Source organism: Sus scrofa, chromosome 8 (assembly GCF_054392235.1).
Source record: "Sus scrofa isolate SSC_HxYL_T2T_F1_AM1 chromosome 8, Sscrofa_HxYL_maternal_Yorkshire_Landrace_v2.0, whole genome shotgun sequence".
Classification (NCBI taxonomy): Eukaryota; Metazoa; Chordata; class Mammalia; order Artiodactyla; family Suidae; genus Sus; species Sus scrofa.
In genome coordinates this window covers 36,709,262-36,725,475 of record NC_139390.1, presented here as the reverse complement: position 1 = coordinate 36,725,475, position 16,214 = coordinate 36,709,262, and the positions used below count along the sequence as shown (strand labels likewise).

At 34.1% G+C, this 16,214-nt stretch overlaps 1 protein-coding gene across 3 annotated transcripts in view; it reads left to right on the top strand.

Annotated features, from left to right (window-relative positions):
• COX7B2 (cytochrome c oxidase subunit 7B2) overlaps positions 1 to 16,214 on the top strand; it is a 358,064-nt gene that overhangs the window by 52,107 nt on the left and 289,743 nt on the right. The window contains exons 3-4 of one of the 3 annotated variants that reach the window (XR_014812380.1): positions 11,913 to 11,982; positions 13,320 to 13,393. The exons of the other annotated variants lie outside the window; for them this stretch is intronic. The gene's annotated coding sequence lies outside the window, so the exon portion shown is untranslated. Of the gene's footprint in view, positions 1 to 11,912; positions 11,983 to 13,319; positions 13,394 to 16,214 lie in introns of those variants that run through there. 3 annotated transcript variants of the gene reach the window in all.

Sequence of the window (16,214 nt, the reverse complement as noted above, 5' to 3'; positions counted from 1 at the left end):
AAACCATTTAAAAAAGTTGTATGTACTCTTAAGCACCCTATTTATTATTCCAAATTAGCCTAACCACAGAAAGAATAAGAGATAGATGCCAATCTAAATAGACAAATGTTTCCAAAATAAGATTTTTCCTGTCAGCCAAAAATGTTTTACTTGATAGACTAACTTGATAGTCTTAACAACGCAAGCAGTTGGATGAAAAGAAAATGTGTGTATTTCCAACAAACATTTTGATGAGATAAGCACATATTGCAAGGACTGTACCTGCTTAGAAAAATCTTTCATTTTGGCTAGTTGAGACCACCATGTGTTTTAAAATGTCATCCATCATTTCAGTGTTAAGAGCGCCCCCTGGTGTGATTGTATAATAATGCTTATGAGAAATTTAGGCACAATTTTTTTTAATTAAAAAAAATTATTGAATACTTTTTCTTTTTTATTGAAGTATAGTTGATTTACAGTGTTACATTAATTTCAGGTAAACAGCATAGTGATTTAATATCTTTGCTGATTATACTCCATTATAAGTTATTGCAAGATAATGGGTGTAATTCCCTGTGTTATAAAACATATCCTGGTTGCTTATCTGTTTTAGACATTGTTTTTAAAAATCTCTTTCCTATTAGATGGTGATATGCCTTCTTTCTGCATTATGTTGACCTGGTCATTATGCTGTGTAACTGCCTGGAAATATGAGATTAATTTTTTCTTTGCCCTTATCTATGATTCTATCTGGAATCAGTTGTTAGCTCGAAAGTAGAATTTGGGAATACTGATCCCTAAACTTCTTCAATCGAAGTTAATAACCAATGAGACATCCTTTGGTAAATGTGAACTTATATACTGAGATATAACTTTACAGGATAATGAAATTCTTTGGTGGTAATAACTTTGTTAAGTGGCAAATTGGTGTAACCAGTTTCTTTTTGGTAAACTCATGGGCATTTTAATAATTGAACATGAAAATTCAGACATTATATTTTTGGTTTTGAATTCTTCATCACGTGAAAAAAATTAACCCGTTTTAAGATCTTCTTACAATCTATCACATCCTTGATAATAACAGAACTTGTAAATGTAAACATAATAATTCATTCCTGCATCATAAATCAAGCCCTCATCCATTCCCTGAAGTCACCCCCACTCCTGAAAATTCTCATATAAACTTGGCAGCAGAGTGCATATTTTGTAACTGTCATTTTTCCTTACATTTAATATTTAATCCTTTGGGAATAATTAAACCATCCTTGCAAAGTGAAATTGGACATGGTGGTCTTCGAAACTACACTTCTGTAAACTTGATAATTTATATTTTATATTTTCTGCTGCTGTATCTCCACCAGACTTAAATTATCTTGATGATTTTCACCATGTCTCATAGGTTCTATGTTCTAAGCTTGATCACGGGCAGGACTGTGTCACACTGAACTCTTTGGAGTAGACTTCTTTTACCTTCATTTCCTGCCATATGCTCCCTCTTTCACTGAATTCTGAAGCCATAAGCTCAGTACAGTATTTACATTTAGTTCTGGCCTATTGAAAGAATTTTTTCTGAAATAGAGAATTAAGAGAATCAGAGCAGTTAACCTATCATAGTAGTCTTAGTTTTGAATTTATTTGCATCGCGACGTTGGATAAGTCAGTGACCCTCTCAGAGCCTTAATCTCTTCTTGTGTAAAAAGGTAATGTAAAGCACTACTTTGCAGAATGTTGTTAATTCACCCTTCATATTAATATATATTTAAGATTTAAGATCCCAGATTTGAGGCTGGATGCCCCATGAGCATTTACTTCTTAACAACAATTTTGTGAATGAGGTGCTATTTTTTTTCTGAATTATTTGTGGTGCTCAGTAAGAAACCTGATAAGTGCAAAAATCAAGATTCCAGTCGAGGTTTTTCTAACTTAATGTGATCTTATAACTACTAAGCTCTGTATTTTTTTTAATCATACTTGTCCATTTCTGAAAATTTGTCAGTTTCATTTTCCTTAAGGTCAAATAATTTCCCAATGCACAAATATAGAGGAAACCAATCTTTTGTAAAAGAAGAGCTGGGTCTTTTAATATGGATGTTCTTCTTATCTGCAAATCAGAATTACTTTGGGAATTTATTCTTCCATACAATTTTTTCAAACCAGGCAGCGCATTAAGAGATTCCTTCTTATTATCATGGTTGAGCTAGAAATAGCAATGACAAGGACTATTGGGTTAGTGAACTTTAAGGCACCTTTATGCATAATATAAAAGCAGGATAATAGAATGCTAATTTTAGGAACTGTTGCATGCTTCCAACTCACCATTTCTGCTGATTTTCTGTGGAGCTTGGACCTATGTGCCTTGCTGTTCTTATTTAAGTATCTAATGACTTGGATTGGCTTTGTGATGACTGCATCATTTTCCTTATGGTTTAAGAAATTTTAGATACCAGATTTTATTCTTTAATTGCTATAGAGGCCAACGTAGTAAGTTTCTCAGTTCACTAACAAGTTGTTTTGAAGGCTACTGAGTAACTCCTCATGGAACCATGGTATGAACAAGCCTGTTCTTTGCCTAATAAAATCTGGTGTTTCATAGTATTCCTTTGGTCTTTAAGATTTACTCTAGAAAATAGGCTGTCCAACCATGATTCAGGAATTCATTGCTGGGTTTCTCAGTGGTGAGTCACTTTTCTTGAAGTTGCCTCATGTCATGTGCTTGGGACAGATGTATAGACATTAATATAAACAGATGTGTATATTATTATGCCTTACTAAGATTGCATATTATGCTAGGTTCATCCTATCTTTAGGAAAATCAGCTCAATTGCCATTATTGAATCCATGAATGAGTGAAGAAATGTGAGCTGTTTTAGTTTTTCTACTCTCATTTCTGCCCCACCTCTACCCTCGTTTCTCTGCTTGCCTACCCCACACATGCACACACAGCATTTGGTGAGTTTGTTCTTTGACTTGTTTGTGGAGTCTAGTCCTTTTTTTCCCTAAATCCTCTGGTATTGTTTCAAGTTAAAACCATGTATTTTTCACTTGAACAATTGGAATAGTCCCATAATTGAATTTCCTTTCTTCAGTGTTACCTGTCTCCAATAAACTGTCCCCAGTAGCTTAGAATAATTTTCCCCCAAGATAGAACTAGTATCAGCTTAAAATTATCCATTGTCTCTGTTCAGAAAGACCCTTTGGTTCTTGCTTACCTGTCTTCTAATTTGTCTCACTACCATTGTCCTCACCTTTTGAATTGTGCTTCGCATCCCTGAAAAAATTACAAGTCCCAAAATGTTTTTCACTTTCTTTGCCTTCCTGTGCCTTTACGTACTCATGCACTGCCTTTATGCCAGTAAGAGCTTTCTGCACGTCATTTGGTGAGCTGTACTTTCTCTTCTGTGACAGTCCTTCCCTGAAAAGACTCTCACTCCACAACTACACACCCAGTCTGAAGTAAGTGCTTCTGCAAGATCCTGTGCTCACTTCTCTTGTTGCAAAATTTAGGTTAAGGTGGGCAGCTCTAAGGGAAGTATTATGTTATATTACTAAGTATATCACAGAGCCAAATACATAGAAAGTGTTCAGGAAAACTTTATTTTTTGAAGCCCATGCCTCAGTCAGGCTTTCAAACTTACAGATCAAAATGTCTGTCTCCTGTTAGCCATTACTGGGCAGGATGGTGAAGCAGCTCTTAGTTGACTTCATATGCTCGCTCTCATTTACATTTACTCTCTTATATTTACATTTTCACTTACACTGACTCTTTCCATTTACTCTGTACCCCTCTGTGACAGAGATTTCTTGTGGCTTAAACCCACAAGGCCCTCATTTTCTTATCCTCCTTGTTCTATGGGAGACAATCTGCCGTAATTCTGTCCAATGAAATATAAACAAATATGATGGAATTTCTGGAAGGTTCTGCTTTCTTGATATAGATGTTTATCTTCCTTCTGACCCTTTCTTTCTTCTTTATGCCTGGAAAGTATACATGATGACTGGAATAGGAGTAGCCACCTTGCTGCGTTGAAAGGACAGGAACATTACTGATATTTTACTCATGGAATCCTTGAACTTCCAAGTCAATATCAGCATTTTCCTTCCCTTGGACTTGTAATTATATGGGAAAAATTCAGCATGTTGTGGTCAAGCCATTGTTATTTGGCTTTTCTGTTGTATCAGCTGACTCAATTCCCAAACCGATACTTCTTACTGTTAAAACGAATATATTAGAAGCTAATGGTGTAAGCTTTCACCTCTCCACCTATATTTTATATCTACTAACTCAAAACCATGTATTAGAACATGGTTTAAATGGTCACTATGTCCTACCCTAGATACCAAGACATAAGGACTGGAACACCATTCCTATACAGTGGCTTATAATCTCATAGGGACACAGAAACATAAAATTAGTTATGTTATATTTTAACTGTGATTAATTATGATAATATAATGTAAAATAGAGTATATAGTATGGTAAATACCACAGTAGTTCATATATGTAGAAAAGCCAAAGGGTAAACAGAGGAGTGTTTATAGTTTGATCAACTCTCCTAAAAATATTAAAATTTTTGAAATCAGAGAAAAGAATCTCTCATCTGGGATTTCAGGCTCTGTGAAGAGAACCTGTCTTTATGCCTTTTTAGTGACAGTGTAGTTGGTCACTTACCTGATGTGTGAGTCTGCCTCTCACTAATAATTCAAATGAGCACAGTCTGTGAGACCAGAGATAAAATCCACACTTTGAACAGGCTATCTTTGGAAAGTCAAATTGGTGAAGAGCAGTCTGGAGAAGGAGGGGCAAGAAATGACACAGAAAGTTGCCAAAGACTCTGTTGACACAGACTAGCAAGCTAAGAGCTGTGACAAGGATGGCAGTAAACAAGAAACCAAAGCTCGGTGGTCGAAAGGAAAGAGTTAGTTAATGGAGAGAGACATCAAAACATCAGGCAGCTGACAGCCCGGAACAAACTCACAATGAGGGAGGGCCAGGGAACAAGCCTCAAGAGAGCACAAAAATAGGCTGCTCTACTCCGCACACTCGGTGGTGTCTGTGAGGAAAGCCAGTAGCCGATCTTAATAAAGACACTATTTATAAAATCACAGCGACTCAAGGAGTTAAGATGAGAAACTGATCTCAAAATAAAGCATAAAAATGTTAATCAGTTGATGTTTTGTAAAGGCACTAAATGCTCAAAGAACCTGATTCAAAAAAAAAGAGTCCAGGGCCTTGATTTCAGTGCTTGATCTTAAGCACTTTTTTTGGGGAGGGGGGGAGGTTTCAGATTTTAAAATGGAAAAAAAAAAAAAAAAAGGCTCAGGAAAGGCAAAACCAATGTGGAATAAAATTTCTGGGATTGGGCCAAATGCCATTCAGAACTCTCAGTTCTTGGGATAAGCTACAGAAGGAAATTTGAGCACATTACCATTTCTTCTAACTGTAACTGAGGGTTTTCCCAGAAGATGAATGAGAGGAAGGCTGCCAGTGATCCAGATTTGAATAAGAAGGACTGACCATCTCCAGTCTACCACACACTTGAGAGAAGCTATGAATACCAATAAGGCTTTAAGACATGTGTGATCACTAAGTACTCCATACTTTTATTCTACTCAGGATTAATGGGCCAAGCTGTGCTTTGATGCATGACCACCAGCGCTGAAAGAAAATTATAGATGCTCTTCTATGGCAGGAGCCCAATCTTTCTGGAAAAAAAAAAACAAAAAACAAAAAAAAAACAGAGCAACTAACATAGATAACAGGTGTTTTGGCTTCTATGACTATATTTCATCTGCACTCATCTAATAAGGAATGCTAAATACCTCACCTAATGATATTTACCAAGAATGGCTTTCTGATAATCATATATATGTATGTATGCATGTATGTATGTGTGTGTGTGTGTATGTGTGTGTATACATATATATATATATATGATATGTTTTCATTTCATATGTTTTTATGTCTGAGATATATTGGATCTGAATTATTTCTAATGTAAGACATATAAAGTAGTTCATTCATGATGATTTTTTTTTAACTTTAAAGTTCTGTCTCTGAGGAAGTATGATTATTTTGCATCATGTCAAATGCCATAGACTAGGGATTTGACCCCAATACTTTTTAACTTACCTTCATAATTAGATGCTGATACAGAATATGTGAAATTTTCTAGAAACCATTTTTCTTGTAGTTAGCAGGCTACTTTACATCATCTGTGAAACAGTAATATACTTTCAAAGAGTATACTGTTTTCTAGATTTATATTCTAAGCATCTAGAAATCAGTAAGAACCCATGTTTACCTTATCCATATTTTCTTTGTTTACAGTAATTTCAGTTATTTCAACCTCAGTCTTTCAGAACGGGGAGTTCTGACATTTTGTACATCTTTCATTTATAAATTGGTCCTGTGGTTCATTATTATTATTGTCCTTCTTCACACCTTACTTTGATGTTTGGTATTTTTGAAATGTGGCAGCAAACAGCATGAGGCAGTATAGGAACACATAAAACAGATTGTTACAAAAATTCTTTGTGAATGTTTAGTCATCATTACTTTTTTAAGAGTGCTGTCTTATCCTGTTGATGAAACCATTCCTCAAATTATATGTTCTTGATTTTTATAAACAAATGTATGATTATAGTGAGCCATTAGTATTTGATGGATATGACTTGAAGACTGCATTAGATTTCCAAAAGAGATCAAGGGCATATAATAGTCAGGAATTAATTATGAATTTGCAAAGGAGATTGATTTGAGGAGATATGTTTTTTTAACTTCCCAATATTCTCTTTAGTTTATTTATGAATGATTGGGTGAATGACTGGGTGGAGAGTTCCATAAATGTCAATTAGATCGAGTTGATTAATAGAGTCATTCAAATCTTTTATATCCTTAGTAATCTTTTGTTTATTTAGTCTAACACTTGTGGGATCATATTGTAAATATATGTGTAACTTTATGAGGACCTGCCAAACCATTTTCCAAAGTGGCTGTATCACTTTGAATTTCCACTGTCAGCGAGTGAGAGTTCTTATTGCTTCATATCTTCAGCGGATTTTGATTGGTCAGGATAAGTTAATTTGTTTTGATTTTAGCCTTTCTAATAGACCTATGATAATACCTCATTGTGGTTTAAATTTGTATTTTCCTAATATACAAATTATTCATCACTTGTATATTTACTTTGGTGAAATACCTATTTAGATCTTTCGTGTCTTTTCAAAAATAATTATTTGTTATTGTAGAGTTTTAAACTTATTACTGAGTTTTAAGAGGTCTTAATATACTCTACACACAAATGTTTAATCATCTATATAATTTGCAAGTATTTTTTCCAGTCTGTATCTTGTCTTTGCATTCTACTCATAGTATCTTTTGCAAAAACAAGTTTTAAATATTGATGAGGTCCTAATTACCAAGTTTTTTTTCTTTTATGTATGTTGCCTTTGGTGTCAAGGAAATAGTTATTACCAAACCCAAAGTTTTACAGATACTATTTTCTTCTTTGTTTTCCTAGGCATTTTATAGTCTTACATTTTTGCATTTACATCTATGATCTATTACAAGTTACTTTTTGAATAAGATATGAGTTGTATGTTCAGGCTCATTTTTTTGAATAAGGATACTCAGCTGTTCCAGCAATGATCGTTGAAAAGACTGTCCCTTTTTGTTAATTTGCCTTGGCAGTTTTTATCAAAAATCTATTGTCTATAGTCATCTGAATCTATTTCTAGACTCTCAGTTTTATTCCATTAGTCTATGTGTATTCTTTCACCAATACCACATTGTCATAATTGCTTCAACTTTCTAGTAAGTCTTGAAATGGGGAGTATGAGTTTTCTAGCATTGTTCTCATTCAGGACTTTTGGTTAGTTTAGTTCCTTTGTTTCTTCGTGTAAATTTTAGAATAAGCTTGGCAAAATCTAACAAATGCATGCTGTGATTTTGGTTATGGTTACACTGAATTTGTAGATAAATTTTGTTAGCATTTATATCTATTAAGTCATATCTATTGAGTCTTTCAATCCATTTCCACGGTATACTTCTCCATTTATTCAGATCTTGAATATCTTTCATTAACGTTTTGTAGCCTTCAGTATAGAGATGTGATAGCTAATTTTATGTGTTAACTTGGCGAGGTCATGGATCCAGATACTTAAGCAACATCAGTCTGAATGTCCTGTGAAGATACTATTTTTTATTTATTTGGCTGTGCCCATGGCAAGTGGAAGTTCCTGGGCCAGGGATCAAACCCACACCGTAGCAATGGCCCAAGCTGCTGCAGTGACAAGGCCAGATCCTTAACCCACTGCTCCACAAGAGAACTCCGAGGGTAATTTTATATTAACATTTAAATCATTAGGCTTTGACTAAAGCAGATCATCCTCTATACACACATACATACACACCCTATTGGTTCTATTTCTCTGGTGAACCAGACTAACACATAGATCTTACATATATTTGGTTAACTTATATGTAAATGTTTTGGATACTATTGCAAGTGGGATTTTCCTTTTAAAATTTTATTCGTATATCAGAGTTCCTGTCGTAGCTCAGTGGTTAACGAATCTAACTAGCATCCATGAGGATGCAGGTTTGATCCCTGGCCTTGCTCAGTGGGTTAAGGATCTGGCATTGCTGTGAGCTGGGTGTAGGTTGCAAATGTGGCTTGGATTTTGTATTGCTGTGGCTGTGGTGTAGCCCAACAATGACAGCTCTGATTCGACCCCTAGCCTGGGAACCTCCATATGCCATGGATGCGGCCCTAAAAAGCAAAAAATAAAAAATAAAAAAATGAAATTTTTGTTGCGCAGTGATATTATATAGATGTTAAATTCACTTTCACTTTTGTTTATTTATATTTACCCTGCAACCTTGCTAAACTCACATAATGGTACTAGAATGTTTTAGTTGGTGTGTTTCTCTGTAGATGTCCATATCGTCTATAAATTCAGGCAATTTTATTTCTCCCTTTCAATCCATATGCCTTTTTATCTCTTTTTCTTGTCTTATTGCACTACTAGGCCTTCCTGTACAACAGGAAAAGGAATGGTAAAGGAAAATATTTGCTTTTTTCCTGGTTTCAAGGATTAAAAAAATTCAATCTATTATTTGGTATTATGTTAACTAAAGTTTTTCACATATTTCTTATTAAATTAAAGAAGTATCCTTCTACTTCTAATTTGCTAAAACTTTAATTCATTCACTTTTATCAGGATGCATGCTGAATTTGATTGATTGCTTTTTGGTATCTATGAGATATATGTTTTTATACATTGAGTCTTTTAGCATGGTGAACCACAGTGATTGTTATTTGAACACTGAATCACTTTTGAATTCATAGAATGAACTCTACTTAATTGTGATATATGATCCACATTATTTATATTGCTGGATTTGATTTGCTAATATCTGTCAATCATTTTACGCCTATATTTATAAGGGATATTGGATTATTTTATTTTCTTTGTCTTTTTTAGATAATGCTGACATCATAGATTGAATTGGAAAGTGTTTCGTTTTTAATTTTCTGGAAAAGATTGTGTATAATTGCTACTGTTTATTCCTTAAATGTTTGGTAGAATGTCCAAGTGGAACTTTCTGGGAGTAAAGTTTTTTTTTTTTTTTTTAGGAAGATTTTTTTCCCTATAGATTTGATTTAAATAGATGTAGGATTATTCAGGTTATCCCTTTTGTACAATTTCCTTCTTGTCTCTTGAATGCCTGTGGTATCAGTCATGATGTCCTCTCTTTCATTCCTGATACTTGTAATTTGTGTCTTCTCTCTTTTTTTGTCAGTTCTGATATAGGTTTGTCAATTTTACTAATGTTCCAAAGAACCTATGTTTTGTTCTTTGATTTTTATCTATCATTTTTTGCATTAACTTCATTGATTCCTACTCTAATCTTTATACATTCCTTTCTTCTCCTGGCTTTTGCATTTAATTTGCTCCTCGTTCTTTAGTTTATTAGGATATCTAAAAGCTTAGATTGCTAATTTTTACACCTTTTAAAATGTACACATTTAATGCTATATATTTTCCTCTAATCACAGCATTTACTGCCTTCCTCATATATCTATATGAGGATATATTTTTATTATGTTTTAGATTGTTATTTATAAAATTTCCTTTGAATATTCTTTCTTGGTTCATGTGTTATTTAGAAATGTTGTTTATTTTCTAAATATTTGAGGGTTTTCAGTTACCTTTCTGTTAGTAGTTTTTAATTTAATTCCCTTATGGTCTAAAAATGTATCTTGCTTTATTTCTGTTCTTTTAAATTTGTTAGTTTAATATAAGATCCAGGATATGATATATTTCTTTTAATATTTCATGTGCACTTGAGAAAAATGTATATTCTGCTATTGTTTGGTGGATTGTTTTGTGAATGACAAATTAGGGCAAGGTGGCTCACGGTGTTAAGTTATTTGTATAATTAAATATTCCCTGCTTAATTTTCTATCAGTTACTGAGAAAAGAATGGTGAAGTTTTCAACTAGTATTATAGATTTGTAATTTTTTCCAGACTCATATATTTTGATGTTCTTTTTCTCCTTTCTCATTTTTAACCATTTTTTAATTGAGGTGTAGTTAATTTACAATGTTGTATTAGCCTCAAATGTGATTTAGTGACATACGTATAGTTTTTTTTTTAAGGTTCTTTTCTATTATGGATTATTTCAAAACATTGAATAGTCCTTGTTTTTAACTATTTTACATATAGAAGTGTGTATATGTTAATCCCAAACTCCTAGTTTATCTCTGTCCCTTTACTATCCCCTTTGGTAACATAAGTATGTTTTCTGTATCTGTGAGTCTATTTCTGTTATGTAAATAAGTTCATTTGTATTATTATTTTAGATTCCACATATAAATATCATATGATATTTGTGTTTCTCTGTCTGACTTCACTTAATATGATAATCTCTAGGTCCATCCATGTTGTTGAAAATGGCGTTATTTCATTCCTTTTTATGGCTGAGTAATATTCCATTGTATATATGTACTTTATCTTCTTTATACATTCCTCTGTCTGTAGATATTTAGGTTGCTAAATATCAAGCATGACTTGACTATTGTAAATAGTGCTACAGTGAACGTTGTGGTTCATTTATCTTTTCAAATTATGGTTTTCTCTAGATATATGCCCAGGAGTGGGATTGCTGGGTCATATAGTAGTTTTATATGGAACCTCCATTCTGTTCTCCATAGTGCCTACACCAATTTATATTCCCACCAACAGTGTAGGAGAATTCCTTTTTTCCCACACACTATCCTGCATTTGCTATTTATAGACTATTTAATGATAGCCATTCAGATTGATGTCAGGTAATATCTTACTGTAGTTTTCATTTGCATTTCTCTAATAATTAGCAATATTGAAGATCTTTTCATATTCTTATTGATCATATGTATGTCTTCTTTGGAGAAATGTCTATTTAGGTCTTCTGCACCTTTTTTATAATGGGGTTGATGATTTTTTTGATGTTAAGCTGTATGAGCTGTTTCTGTATTTTGCAACTTAATCCCATGTTGATTGCATTGCTTGCACATATTTTATCCCAGTCTGTGGGTTTTCTTTTCATTTTGTTTATGCTTTCCTTTGCTGTGCAAAACCATTTAAGTTTAATTAGGTTCCATTTGTTTATTTTTGTTTTTATTTCCATTACTCTAGGGAGAGGGAGCTGAAAAATAATTGCTATGTTTTATGTCAAAGACTGTTCTGCCTGTGTTTTCCTCTAGGAGTTTTATAGTTTCTGGTCTTACATTTTAGGTCTTTAATTCATTTTGAGTTAATTTTTGTGTATGGCATTTGGGAATGTTCTAATTTCATTCTTTTATATGTAGCTGTCTAGTTTTCCTAGCACCACTTATTGAAGAGACTATTTTTTCTCCATTGAATATTCTTGCCTCTTTTTTCATAGATTAACCTACCTAAGGAGGCAGAAGAGCTGTACTTGGAAAACTATAAGATGCTGATGAAAGAAATTGAAGGTGACACAAATAGATGGAAAGATATACCATACTCTTGAATTGGAAGAATCAATATTATTAAAAGAACCATACTACCCAAGGCAATATACAGATTCAGTGCAATCCTTATTAAATTACCAATGGTAGTTTTCACAGAATTAGAACAAAAAAATTTAAAGTTTTTTTTTTTTTTTTTTTTTTTTTTGCCATTTTTCAGTCTGCTCCTGCAGCATATGGAGATTCCCAGGCTAGGGGTCGAATCGGAGCTGTAGCCACCGGCCTACACCAGAGCCACAGCAATGCAGGATCTGAGCCGCATCTGCAACCTACACTACAGCTCACGGCAATGCCAGATCCTTAACCCACTGAGCAAGGCCAGGGATCAAACCCGCAACCTCATGGTTCTTAGTTGGATTCGTTAACCACTGCACCATGACGGGAACTCCAAAAAATTTTAAAGTTTGTATGGAAACACAAAAGACCCCAAATAGCCAAAACAATCTTGAGAAAGAAGAACAGAGTTGGAGGAACTATACCTCCTGACTTCAGACTATACTACAGAGCTGTAGTAATCAAAGCACTATGGTACTAGCACAAAAACACAGATAATGCAACAGGTCAATGGAACATGATAGAAATCTCAGAAAAGAACCCGTACACTTATGGTTACTTAATCTGTTTTGAAGTTCTTTCATTAGATTCATGCACATTTAGAATTTTTTCATCTTTTCATAGAATTAACTCCTTTATAATTATGCATTGTCCCTCTTTATACCAGATAACTTCCTTGTGCTTAAGACTTTACTTTGTATGAAACTAATATGACTATAATAGCTTTTTAAAGTTTTTATTTTCATGGTATGCATCTCTCCATCCTTTTAGCTTTAGCCTAAGACTTTCTATTGAAAGTGGCTTTGTTGTAGACAGCATATGGTTGGGTCTAGCTTTTTATGCAGTCTGATAAATTTTGTCATTTAATTTGTTTATTTTGATGATTCATATTTCAAATGATTTTCCATATGATTGAATTAAAATCTAGCATCGTGCTAGCAGTTTTCTATTCATTACATTTGTTCTTTGCTTCACTTTACATCTAATTTATTATTATTTCTTCTCCTTCCCTTTCCTCCCATCCTTTCTTCCTCCCTCATTTCTTTCTTCCTTCCTCCCTTCTTCCTTCCTTCCTTCTTCCCTTACTGTATATCTGGTTCCTTGCATTTCCATTTGATTCTTTCTATCCTATCCACTTTTACATTTTTATATGATTCATTATAGCCTTTAACACATTAACCCTAATCATTTTAACTGTCCTGTTTATTTTATTTATTTATTTATTTATTTATTTTTGTCTTTTCTAGGGCTGCACCCGCAGCATCAACTGTCCTGTTTTATAGTCCCAATATGAATGTCATACCTGATTTAGATCTTTTTTCCTAAGGATTGTTTTGTTTCTTAAACTTTTTTTTTTCCTTTGCCTTTTCACATGTTTTGTGATTTTGTTGTTATTGTTGTTGTTGAAGACCTGATAGGCTATACAAGACAGTAAAGACTGAAGTAAATTTCTGTGTGTGTGTGTGGTTGTTTTTTGTTTATTTTGGATTTTGGATTTTTTTGTATGCATAGAAATTAACACACCTTTTCCTCTGCTAGTCCTGTAGTGTGGAGTTTGTGTTAATCTAGTCAAAAGTTACGCCATATCCAAGTATTATTTTCTTCTGTACTTTCTAGCATGGTGGTGAGAATTAGGGGAACTTGTGATTTTACCATCTTTTAATTAAGCCTACTATAGGTTGGCACTGTGAACCTCATTCTCTGGGCTGTGGTCTTCACAATTCTTTTTGTCCCTCCTCCAAATGTAATCCTGGAGACAGGACATATTCTTTTCTCACCCCAGACCTCAGAGATAGTGGCTTTTTTTTTTTTCCCCTCTTGTTCCCTTTCCTCAGCTTCAGTGCCTTCCCACCAGTGTCTGAGACTTTATTGTTCTTCCCCTTATAGAGTAAGACTTTCATTCCTAAAGAGATATAAGGCATGTAATAGGGTTTTGGTGTTGGCTGCAGTTCTCTCCTTTAGCTGTGGTGGCTTCCAACTTTTCACTCAGGCTACAATATTTTATGCTATTGTTGTTGTTTTAATCTCCCACCCACCCCTACCACATTAAGGCTTTTGACCCATAGGAGAAACAGTGAATCATATATCTGGATAGAAGTTCTTTGTTGTTATTGCTTTGTTTTGTTTTTGCTTTTTAGGGCCATACCCGAAGCATATGGAAAGTCCCAGGCTAGGGGTCAAATCAGAGCTACAGCTGATGGCCTACACCACAGCCACAGCAACGTGGGATCCATGCTGCATCTGCAACCTACACTGCAGCTCATGGCAATGCCGAGTCTTTAACACACTGAGTGAGGCCAACGATCTAAACCACATACTCATGAATACTAGTCAGATTTGTTTCTGCTGCACCGCAGTGGGAACTCCTGGATAGACGTTTCAAAGTGGAGTGCTCTTCTCCTCCAGCCAGGACCATGGTAAAAAATCTTTTAGGATTTTCTCAATTTTCCCAGGTAACATCGAGTAATTTCCTGGAGGAAAAATCTGTAAAAGCATAGAACACTCCATGCCTATAGTTCCTCAGAGGCTTCACACTGTAACACTGGCCCACACATGGCCTTAAGAAATTTGTTAAGTATTTCTAGCTGAATCTTAAATGGTGTATGGTAGTATCTGTACCAGGTAAGCAAATGATAACCTTTTTTCTCCCTGTAGGGACATGTTTCTTTCCAAATTTTGGGTTACAGGCATCCCTCATTTTATTGCACTTCACTGTACTTTGGAGGTACTGGGTTTTTTTGTTTGTTTGTTTTCTTTAAACAAATTGAAGGTTTTGGCAAATTTGCATTGTCAGATGATGGGTAGCATATTTTAGCAATAAAAACCATGACTCGAAAAAACACATGTACTCCAATGTTCACTGCAGCACTGTTTGCAATAGCCAAGACATGGTAACAACCTAAATGTCCATCGACAGAGGAGTGGGTAAGGAAGATGTGGTACATATACACAATGGAATATTACTCAGCCATTAACAGGAACGAAATACTGGCATTTTTAGTGACATAGATGGACGTAGAAATTATCATGCTAAGTGAAGTTAGTCAAACAATGAGACACCAACATCAAATGCTATCACTGACATGTGGAATCTGAAGAAAGGACACAATGAACTTCTTTGCAGCACAGATATGATCTCACAGACTTTGAAAAACTTATGGTTTCCAAAGGAGACAGTTTGAGGGGTTGTGGGATGGAAATCCTATAAAATTGGATTGTGATGATCATTGTACAACTATAAATGTGATAAATTCATTGAGTAATAAAAAATTATATTTTAATTAAGGTATGTAGATTGTTTTTTTTAGACATAATGCTATTATACACTTAATAGACTACAGTATGATATAAATATAACTTTTATATGCACTGGGAAACCTAAAAATTCATGTGACTCTCTTATTGCAATGTTTGTTTTATTGTGGTTGTTTGGAACCGAACCAGCAATATCTTTGGGATGTGCCTGCAGCTGTTTGTATTGAGACCTCAATTCTCTGGTGGGTTAAAGAAAATTGTTTGCTTGATGTTTGTCTAATTTTTGTTTTTGTTATATAATGGTAAGAGGAGAGCTCTTTCTAGTTCTTTTGATCTCTAAGCTATCATTTTTTTAAATATATTAGTGAAAACAGTTGAAAATATTGAGTTCTTAAAGTATATTAAAAACTTAGCAGCTATTTTGGTGATGTAAGAGAGATGGACTTCATGATTTCTGTCTCCTGGGCTTAGTTTATAATATAATATGGTTAATCAACAGAAAGTGCTCCATATTAGACTTATAATCTCATTATTTGACATTGATAATAAATATTTATGATAATGATTATTATTCAGCTTATACATTTGAATAACATGTCAGAGTTTATACTGCTTATGTTCATTCAATTTATTCTCTTTTCTGCAAGTGTTGTATAATGTATTGTTGTCCACATACCAAGATTAGAGAACTTGCTGCTCAGAGGGATTAAATGCTCTGCTTAATGTAATAAAGCAAATAGTGGAGCAACCACCACGTCTGCATATTCCAAATCCAGTCCTTGTGTTGCTAAAAAGACTGCTGCATGTGATGACTTTGCTTATTGTCTTGTGTCTTAATTTAAGTCCATTTATATACAGGCTGTAACACAGAGTCAAAACTACTTAAG